Source organism: Gopherus flavomarginatus, chromosome 5 (assembly GCF_025201925.1).
Source record: "Gopherus flavomarginatus isolate rGopFla2 chromosome 5, rGopFla2.mat.asm, whole genome shotgun sequence".
Classification (NCBI taxonomy): domain Eukaryota; kingdom Metazoa; phylum Chordata; order Testudines; family Testudinidae; genus Gopherus; species Gopherus flavomarginatus.
Genome location: NC_066621.1, coordinates 20,247,129 through 20,258,369, shown reverse-complemented (window position 1 = coordinate 20,258,369; position 11,241 = coordinate 20,247,129).

The window sequence follows — 11,241 nt, the reverse complement described above, 5'->3', positions numbered from 1 at the left end:
ATCAGCCCAAGGATGAGGCATCAGGTTTCAATCTAGACACACCCCTACCTCACACAGGTACCTGTGAGGTGGCCCTACCGGAAGGAGGGAATGCAGTCCTCCTCTGTGCAAGTAGCCAAGCAGCAAACTCACCTGGGCAAAATGCACAACTGGAAACTGCTGCTAAAACTAGGTAACATACTAGTCTATGGATTCCTAGAAAGAGAGAATACAGGACCCACCCTGGTGCACCAATACACATTTTCTTCATTTAAAAATCCGCTAATGCAGTTAAATGGGTCTTGTAAAAATCAAGGAGCAGTACCTTGGTGGATCAGGATTGTTTTGAGAGAATCAGGAAATCTAGATTCTATTCCCAGCTCTAGCACTAACTCTCAGTGACCTTGATCAAATCACTTCTATTCCCTTTGGTTTCCCTGCTTGGGTGTGCACGTGTATATAGAGAGGATAAAACTGACCTACCTCACAGGGTGCTAATGAGGCTCATACTCTATTTGTAAAGTGTTTTGTGAGTCTTAAATGGAAGAAAGTATATACAGTATTGATATTAAACCTCTGTTCCCCTCCACCAGGCCAATTTGTATTTGCAAATTCTTGATGACCATAGTGAAGAACTAAGGGTCAGCTCCTCAAAGGTATTTAAGCTCCCATCCTCCATTAATTGCAATCTGACCAGTTTCCCCATGCCAGTTCCTGCAGGGAGGGAAGCAGGTTCAGATCTCATTCACGCTGGGGCTACCTGTAGAGAAAGGAGAGTTTTGAACTAATAATATTGAAGATAATAGGGCAGCTGATTCCGCCCCTCTAAAAACACGCAGTAATTCCCCCATTATTTTTCCCAACCGTTTGCTTTTAATTTTCCTACTGAAGCATCAAAGAGGCAACAGGGAATGTGATCTGATCACTTATGCTAAGTGACACAGGGGAGAAAGGGGAGAAGAGAAAATACCATTTTCTACAGTACATGGACCTTCTCCAGAACAGACTGTTGTAGATAACAGGTGTATTGTAAACAAGACACGAGAAGTCATTCTTCCACTTTACTCTGCGCTGGTTAGGCCTCAACTGGAGTATTGTGTCCAGTTCTGGGCACCGCATTTCAAGAAAGATGTGGAGAAACTGGAGAGGGTCCAGAGAAGAGCAACAAGAATGATTAAAGGTCTTGAGAACATGACCTATGAAGGAAGGCTGAAGGAATTGGGTTTGTTTAGTTTGGAAAAGAGAAGACTGAGAGGGGACATGATAGCAGTTTTCAGGTATCTAAAAGGGTGTCATCAGGAGGAGGGAGAAAACTTGTTCACCTTAGCCTCCAATGATAGAACAAGAAGCAATGGGCTTAAACTGCAGCAAGGGAGATTTAGGTTGGACATTAGGAAAAAGTTCCTAACTGTCAGGGTAGTTAAACACTGGAATAGATTGCCTAGGGAAGTTGTGGAATCTCCATCTCTGGAGATATTTAAGAGTAGGTTAGATAAATGTCTATTAGGGATGGTCTAGACAGTATTTGGTCCTGCCATGAGGGCAGGGGACTGGACTCGATGACCTCTCGAAGTCCCTTCCAGTCCTTGAGTCTATGAGATGAAACAGGACCATCCCTCAATAGATTAGTAAGTAACAGTAATTGTGTCACTGGTGAGTTCTTGGGTCTTTGCCTTCAGCAGAGAGCAGATGAAAACATCTCTGGTTTTAAAACAGCCTTAGAGGCATGATATGCATCCTCCGTCAGGCAAGTAGGCTCCTTCCTGCACTCCAAAGTTAGTTCTGACTACAGTCAGTGAAGGAGCACAATGGGGGCCATTTACAGCTTCCTGGCTCATTCCAGCTCACAGCAATCCTTGATGCCTTCACAATACTTCCTTACAGCCTGTATCCTGCACTGTCATGCTAGGTCAGATTCTCCCCATTTAAAATATCTTTCAGCACACTTGCTCCCCTTTGGCCAGACAAAGGCTAAGGAGATTAAAGCCACACTTCACAACCTTTGTTTCTTGTGCCTGTAGTCTAGATCCCCATCTTCTCCGACCACACAGCGAGCAAGGGAAGAAAGTTTACATGGCTGAGTCCATTTGAGTCACTACAGACTGGTAAAACTATATATCTTACACGTTAAGTCATTTTCCTGGTAGGAGAGACTTCAGTATACAATGAATGAGCTTCAGAATCTACTAGATGAGCCACCTAAGGATAAGGTAGTGCTGTGGGTGCATCCAAAATACCTTCCAAAGGGAACCAAGGAGTTTATCTTAACAAGTCAGTCATCTTACCTACATTTCCTCCATAAAAAGGACAGAGCCTTTGCTAGATGCTTGATGGGAAAAGGGCATTGGGGCTTATTAAATGGAACCAACTAAAACCCTTAAAAGTTGACCCAGCTTTTAGTACCCTTAGACACCAATAATTAACTTTCATCAAGAATACCTGACATCTAGATAACATGTTAATAAGTGCCTCAGAAAAACCTAGAAGTGATGAGAGCTAGCTGACTGCATCTAAGATGGCTACAAGCTGGCAGACTTACAGCTTGAAGGTCACAGCTAGACTCACCATATTTGGAGTGGAGTGCCTTCATCAGCCAACCTCAGCTACATCTCTTGAGGGAACTGTAAAGCTGCTATACACGGCCTTCTCTGCCCCTTGTATAAACTGAACCTAGGTTCCTGGTTAGCATGCTACAGAGTTTAAGCTCATGAGGAGTGCCAAATTCTCCAGTTCCTAGAAGTTTAATTGGCTTAGAGTTTTAATCTTAGATTCCCTTCTTGATGGTGCCCCTCCTTTTAGAATTCTCATTATCTTACCCCACATTTGTTCTTCACGCTGTTGAGGAATATTTCCCCTCACATATACAAAAATAGATGCTGTATTTAAACTTTTAAGGCATGTTAGCATTTGTGTGAGTACTTGTAAAGTATGTTACATGTTCATTACAGACACACTCCTTGAGTTTTAAAATCTCAAACAGCGGGAATCCAGGGAGAGTCTGTGGAATTTTGGAAAAAAACATACTTTCCTGGAAATCTTGTTCTCTGAAGGTGGTAACCCGCCAAAATACATTCAGTTGCTCTCATCTCTCCCTGTTTGGAAGGATTCTGTAACTACTGTGTTTAAAAAAAAACAAAACCAAAAACCAAAAGGTTTTTTTGGTAGCTGTTGCCTTTAACTTTTGAAAGGAACTTACCTAGAAAAGCAGGAGGGCAGTCCCAAGACCTGAAAAGACCCAAAATGTAACGCTAAAGGACTTTGTACTTGGCATCTCCCTGAAAGCATGGGATCAAAAGTGCTAACCGACAATGAGCTAGTTTCAGAGTTTTTTTAAAAAAAGTTTCTTCTGAAGATTTTGGAAAATTGCCACAGATGAAAAGAACAATCCACACAACTATCAAAGGTAGGGAGAAGGAAAGAGTAGTACTGAATGATAATGAGTCCTCGGTTAAAAAGATCTCCAGAAATAGTTATAGAAACACAGGAAGTTGATCCAATCAATGGTCCCTATAGTTCAGCACCAGGTAATTCAAAAATCCAAGAACTCCAGAATGAACAATTCTGGAACCCCCTGCCTGTAAGGAAAGCATCATCAAGTAGTGGTATGTCCCTGAAGCATGAGAGGTTTTATCCCATACAAATGTTATGTTACTGTGGCTATTCTCATTCATGTAAATATCATCCCCTTCTTTATATCCTATTATTTGGGCCTTGATGACAGCTAGTTGCAATAAATTTTACAGACTGATTATGTATACATCTTGTATAAAAGTATTTCCTTTCATAAGTTTTGAATTTACCATTCAATTTAATTGAATGTCCCTTTGTTCCTGCATTAGAGGGTAAATACCATTCAAGTTACCTGCTCTGTGTAATGTTATACTTAATATTTTTTAATCCTATTTCTTATGCATTTTATAACATTGTTTATTTTCTGATCATCGCTATATTCTGAACATTTTTATTAATTGTCTAGAGTGCCACCTGAGTAGTGACAGTTAAAATTCAGAGCCCAGCTATGTGTGTAGATCAAATTATTCTTTCCTGGGTGCATAACTGGTTGGAAAATCATTCCCAGAGAGTAATCATCAGTGGTTCACAGACATGCTGGAAGGACATAATGAGTGGGGTCCCGCAGGGATCAGTTCTGGGTCTGGTTCTGTTCAATATCTTCATCAACGATTTAGATAATGGCATAGAGAGTACACTTATAAAGTTTGCGGACGATATCAAGCTGGGAGGGGGTACAAGTGCTTTGGAGGGTAGGATTAAAATTAAAAATGATCTGGACAAACTGGAGAAGTGGTCTGAAGTAAATAGGATGAAATTCAATGAGGACAAATGCAAAGTACTCTGCTTAGGAAGGAACATTCAGTTGCACACATGCAAAATGGGAAATGACTGCCTAGGGAGGGGTACTGAGGAAAGGGATCTGGGAGTCATAGTGGATCACAAGCTAAATATGACTCAAAAGTGTAACACTGTTGCAAAAAAAGTGAATGTCATTTTGGGATGTATTAGCAGGAGTGTTGTAAACAAGACACGAGAAGTAATTCTTCTGCATTACTCCATGCTGATTAGGCCTCAACTGGACTATTGTGTCCAGTTCTGGGCACCACATTTCAGGAAAGATGTGTACAAATTGGAGAAAGTCCAGAGAAGAGCAACAAAAATGATTAAAGGTCTAGAAAACATGACCTACGGAGGAAAATTGAAAAAATTGGGTTTGTTTAGTCTAGAGAAGAGAAGACTGAGGGGGGACATGGTAACTATTTAAGTACATAAAAGGTTGTTACAAGGAGGAGGGAGAAAAAATGTTCTTCTTAACCTCTGAGGATAGGACAAGAAGCAATGGGCTTAAATTGCAGCAAGGGAGGTTTAGGTTGGACATTAGGAAAAACTTCCTAATTGTCAGAATGATTAAGCACTGGAATAAATTGCCTAGGGAGGTGATGGAATCTCCATCATTGGGGATTTTTAAGAGCAGGTTGGACAAACACCTGTCAGCGATGGTCTGGATAATACTTAGTCCTGCCTTGAGTGCAGGGGACTGGACTAGATGGCCTCTCAAGGTCCCTTACAGTTCTATGATTCTATGAATGTGCATTACCTTGTTTTTAAACACTGAGTTTTATGCATCATTGTGCTTTCCATTCAGCTAGCTCTTTTAGGTCTCTCAGAATTGCTTAGTTTTGACTATCTTAAATAATGGTCATCTGCAAACTGACTCCTCACTATTCCCTCCTTTGTCCAGATCATTAATATATTTACCAGCCCTAGCACAAAACCTGTTGCCATGGTGAAACCGGATAGTTCATTCCTACTTCCCCAACCATCTTTTATGGTAGACAAATTTTTTATTAAGCAAAAGCTCTTGTTGGTTACATTAAATCCTCCTTTGCAAAAATCCATAACTCAGTCACCTTGAGAGATTACATGGCATTTAGGCCATCTGGAAATAAATACATTAATAATAAGGCAGCTTGTTATTTATCTGTTTGTGGTAGCAACTACAGTGTGCTAGGGCTTTCCAGTCAAGGCCAGATCCAGGGGTTTTGCTGTCCCAAGCAGCCCCCCCCCCCCCCCAAAAAAAAAAAGCCACGATGGCAATCGCGATCTGCGGCAATTCAGCAGGAGGTCCTTTGCTCCGAGTGGGAGCGAGGGACCCTCTGCCGAATACCTGGACTTGCCGCCCCTCTCTGAAGTGGCCGCCCCAAGCACCTGCTTGCTAAGCTGGTGCCTGGAGCCGGCCCTGTTTCCAGTGATTCAAAGGTCCCTGCCCTATCGAGCTCACTCTAAGGACAAACAAGACAGGTACACAGATAAGGAGCAAGGGGAACAGTTAAAAAAAATCCCCCAAAATGTATTAGAGCTAAAATCTTCCCTCTGATTTTAGTTAGGAGGAAAATAGAGGCAAGAAAAATCACAAGGGACCAAGTTCTTTAGGATCATGCACAGGAATCAAGAAATAGCTCAACTGTAATATAAATTAGTTCCATTCAACAGAAAATGGATGTTTTCTAGGGGAAAAAAGGATGCTTGGGCACCAGTTAGAACTCTCCTTTTGAGAGATCTTTTCCCCATACACTTTCCACATTTGGTCCCCTGAATGTTCAAATACACAAGTATAACGTAAAGCATAGGCTTCCATCAGCAATTCTTATTTGCCCTCAATTTTCTTCTCTTATGCTCCCGAGTGAGGAAACATCCATTCACTAGTGTTCAAGTTCATAAAACAGCAGTGGTTTTCAGGCTAGGGCTTTGGTATTTTTATTATATAAAAATCATTACTGGTCGGAAAGTATTGTGTTCAGTTTGGTCTTATATGTCTATGTATCATTTACATAAATACACAAGTTTTACAAATATACTTTTTTTTTTTTTTAAAGTACATCAGAAGCAGGAATTGTATCAATCAGTGGGACCACTGGACAATCAAGGTGCTAAAGGAAGGTGTACAAGGCCGTTGTACACAAGCTAAATGAATTCTTTGCATCAGTCTTCACTCCAGAGGATGTGAGCGAAATTCCCACAACTGAGCCATTCTTTTTAGGTGACAAATCTGAGGAACTGTCCCAGATGGAAGTGTCAATAGAAGAGGTTTTGGAACAAATTGCTAAGTTAAACAATAAGAAGTCACAAGGACCACATGGGATTCACCCAAGAGTTCTGAAGGAATTCTCATGAAATTGCAGCGCTAACAACTTTGGCATGTAACATATAATTTAAATCAGCTTCCGTACCAGATGACTGGAGGATAGCTAATGTGACATCGATTTTTAAAAAGGCTCCAGAGGCGATCCTGGCAATTACAGGCCAGTAAGCCTGACTTCAGTACCAGGCAAATTGATTGAAACTCTGATAAAGAACACAATTATCAGGCATATAGATGAACATGATTTGTTGGGGAAGAGTCAACAAGTTTTTTGTAAAGAGAAATTGTGCCTCAATAATCTATTAGAATTTTTGAGGGGGGGTCAACAAGCACATGGACAAGGGGAATCCAGTGGATATAGTGTTTTTAGATATTCAGAAAGCCTTTGACATGTCCCTCACCAAAGGCTCTTAAGCAAACTAAGCAGTCATGGGTTAAGAGGGAAGGTCCTCTTGTGGATCTGTAACTGGTTAAAAAAAAGACAGGAAACAACGGGGTAGGAATAAATGATCAGTTTTCAGAATGGAGAGAGGTGTCCCCGAAGGGTCTGTACTGTTCAACATATTCATAAATAATCTGGAAAACGGAGTAAAACAGTGAGGTGGCAAAATTTGCAGATGATACAAAATTACTAAAGATAGTTAAACCCAAAACTGACTGCACAGAGTTACAAAGGGCTCTCATTAACTGGGGGACTAGGCAACAAAATTGCAGATGAAATTCAATGTTGATAAATGCAAAGTTATGCACATTGGAAAACATAATCCCAACTATACATATAAAATGATGAGATCTAAATTAGCTGTTACCATTCATGGAAGATCTTGGAGTCATTGTGGATAGTCCTCTCAAAATATATGCTCACTGTGCAGCAGCAGTCAAAAAAGCGAATAGAATGTTAGGAACTATTAGGAAAGTGATAGATAGTAAGACAGAAAAATATCATAATACCACTATATAAATCCATGATATGCCCACACCTTGAATATTGCATGTAGTTCTGGTCGCCCCATCTCAAAAAAGGTATATGAATTGGAAACAGTTCAGAGAAGGGCAACAAAAATGACTAGGGGTATGGAACGGCTTCCATACAAGAGATTAAAATGTCTGGGACTTCTCAGATTGGAAAAGAGATGACTAAGGAGGGATATGATCAAGGTCTATAAAATCATTAAAGATGTGGAGAAAGGGAATAAGGAGGTGTTATTTACCCCTTCTCAAAACACAAGAACCAGGGGCACCCAATGAAATTAATAGGCAGTAGGCAGGGGCGGCTCTAGACATTTTGCCACCCCAAGCACGGCAGGCAGGCTACCTTCAGCAGCTTGCCTGCAGAGGGTCCTCCGAAGCCGCGGGACCAGCAGAGCGCCGGCAGAGCGCCCCCCACGGCTTGCCGTCCCAAGCACGTGCTTGGCATGCTGGGGCCTGGAGCCGTCCCTGGCCGTAGGTTTAACACAAACGGAAGTATTTCTTTACACAAACACCCAGTCAACCTGTGGCACTCATTGCCAGAGGATCTTGTGAAGGCCAAATATGAGGGGTCAAAAAAGAGTAGAGGATAGGTCCATCAGTGGTTATTAGCCAAGATGGTCAGGGATGCAACCCCATTCTCTGGGTGTCCCTAGCCTCTTCTTGCCAGAAGCTGGGAGTAGACAACAGGGGATGGATCACTTGATGATTACCTGTTCTGTTCATTCTCTCTGAAGCACCTTGTGTTGGCCACTATCAGATGACAAGATACTTGGCTAAATGGACAATTGGTCTGACCCCAGTATAGCCGTTACTATATTTTGTTCAAGTGTACACAGCATAGGTATAAGGGTGGGAGAGGAGAATATGCAGAAGATTACTCACCTGTGAATTTATACAACTAAAGAAGTTATTGCAAAAGAAATACAAAATATTGCTTATGCATGTGCAAGTCCGGAGCTCATGTATGTAAGCAAAGTTACACAAGTCTCAAGCAATGATGTGCAGTTATGGGTCGCTAGATAAGTGATTGGGACATTACAAATGTCTAAGATAGTGGTCGGCAACCTTTCAGAAGTGGTGTGCCGAGTCTTCGTTTATTCACTCTAATTTAAGGTTTTGCGTGCCAGTAATACATTTTAATGTTTTTAGAAGGTCTCTTTCTATAAGTCTATAATATATAACTAAACTATTGTTGTATGTAAAGTAAATAAGGTTTTTAAAATGTTTAAAAAGCTTCATTTAAAATTAAATTAAAATGCAGAGCCCCCCAAACCAGTGGTCAGGACCCGGGCAGTGAGGGTGCCGCTGAAAATCAGCTCACATGCCACCTTCGGCACACATGCCATAGGTTGCCTACCCGTGGTCTAAGATGTTTCACAGCTACAGCATCTTGTTGTTGTTGAATTGTTTGGTCTAGAGCTAGGTCCTTATTTGTCTAATTATTTTCTAGTCAGTAGGTTTACCTCTCCGTTAACGGACATGCCTACTCACAGATTTCAGCTAGTCATGATAGAAGTGTTTGTCCTTGCCCTTTCAGCATCTGGGAGCTATGGCACCGGAGATGCCACCCACTTTCCTACAGGTGTGTGATCAGTTCTCAGTGAATGAGAAGGAACAGTATTTCAAGGGAAACTCCTGAAATATATTGGACCATTCATTTTTAACATTGCAGTATGCTAAAAAGAACGTCTGCTCACAAAGTTATGGAGGTATGAGGAACAGCCTGTCCTTTACATATATGAGGTCTCCACTCACAGTGACGTTCCTGGAAGCCTCCACAGGACAAGGATCCAGTCTGAATGAGCTCTGTGTAGCAGTGGAATGGAAAGGAATACTTAGAGACCTTATACTTATATGCTGAAGCAAACAGGATTTTCAGTCATTACTTTTGCAAGCTTCAGCAAGAGCTACCCTTAGAATCTGCTGAAGACTGCATCTTACTGCACTACATACATGCAGTGGTTTCAGTGACAGCTGTAGCTGCAGTCAAGGCAATAGTCCATACTAAACTGATCTGTCCACAGAAAGGAAAAAAAAAAGTATGAAACCAAAGATACTTAATCGCTGAAAGGCAAGTCTTTTTGGCTGACCTTGTTCATAAAGTAACTGCCTAGAGATGACACTGCAGCTTTAAAGCCAAGCTGGTCTAGCTTACAAATGCACAAACTCCTCTATAGACTAAGCAGCATAAAAGCCTCTTCATCCTCTTAGATGGAAACTAAGACAACAAATGACAGAAATATCTAAAATGGGAGGTTTTATGTTACACAGATTTGCTACTGTAGCCGGCCAGAATGGAGTGTCCATTGAGGGTAGGAAGAATATGTACTTCAAAGATAGTTGATGGCTTTGAAAATTCTTTGCAGCCATCATCCTTTTCACTTGCCTTTCAGAGAATCTCAAAATTCTTTCGAAATGCTTAGAACCCTTTTATGTCTAGCTGAGTTTTGCAGCTCCTAGCAGCACTGCATTGCACATGTACACACTTAGCAGATGAATTTTTAAGGAAACTACAGCACTAGACATGGTGTTCAAAATAATACCGTATGCTGTAATGCAGACTAGCTCACTATGGTGCAGCAACAGTAGAAGCTGTAGTGTAAACAGGGCTCAGGCTTTTACCACTGATTTTCTACTCCAGGGATACATTACACTGTAATAAAAATGCCTACGCCCTGTCTGTACTACAACTGCCTTGTTTATTGTCACCAAAAGGGGACCTTCAACTATGAAGTTTTCTAGTGTAGAAGCCTCTGAGGGTGGCCAAGCTAATCCTTTTTCCAATATGGCGAACTCCCCAACTTGTTCCCTTTGATCTGGCAAAGCTAAACTCGGAAGGTAGGTCTCTCCATCTGTCAGTTCACCTAATCTGTTCCTGTACAGTTGAACTGTACCATACAGAACATTGGCCAGTACTTTGGAATACATTTATTTGTTAGCATAGTGATCTATTAAATGAGTTCATTCTTTACATCTGTGTAATAAAATTTCCCCATAAAGTTTTGTCTTTGGTAATAGCCAGCTATTGTCAGGCTCTTACTAGAGATTTCCAATAATGCAGTTTGATTTGAACAACAAGTAATTTTACCCCTGAACTAGGGAACCTTATGTCCTACAGAATCAGAGAGCGGCAAGACTATGCTTCCATGATTGCACCATCTAAGTGACAATACAAGAACCAGAGAACACTCACTTGTAAATAGCAAGAGATGAAAGAAAACAAAAATCAGAATTACTTAGAAGAGGGGCAGGCCAAGCAGGGCCAGCTTTAGCCCAATTCCATTAATTCCCCCGAATCGGGCCCCGCACCTACGAGGGCCCCACGCCCAGTGAGAATCTCTTCCCTAGCTAGAGGCGCCTTATAAATTTTTACTCAGCTGGTGGTGCTCCGAGTCTTCGGCAGCACTTCTGCAGTGGGTCCTTCGCTTGTTCTGGGTCTTCGGCGGCACTTCGACGGCGGGTCCTTCAGTGCCGCCGAAGAACTGGACCAAGTGAAGGACCCTTGCCGAAGTGCTGCCAAAGACTCGGAGCACCGCCCGGTGAGTACAAGCCCCATGTGTTTTTTTAACGTGGTTTTTTTTTTTGTCTTCCCTGCCGGGGCCCCATTGAAACTGTTCGAATTGGGCCCCGCACTT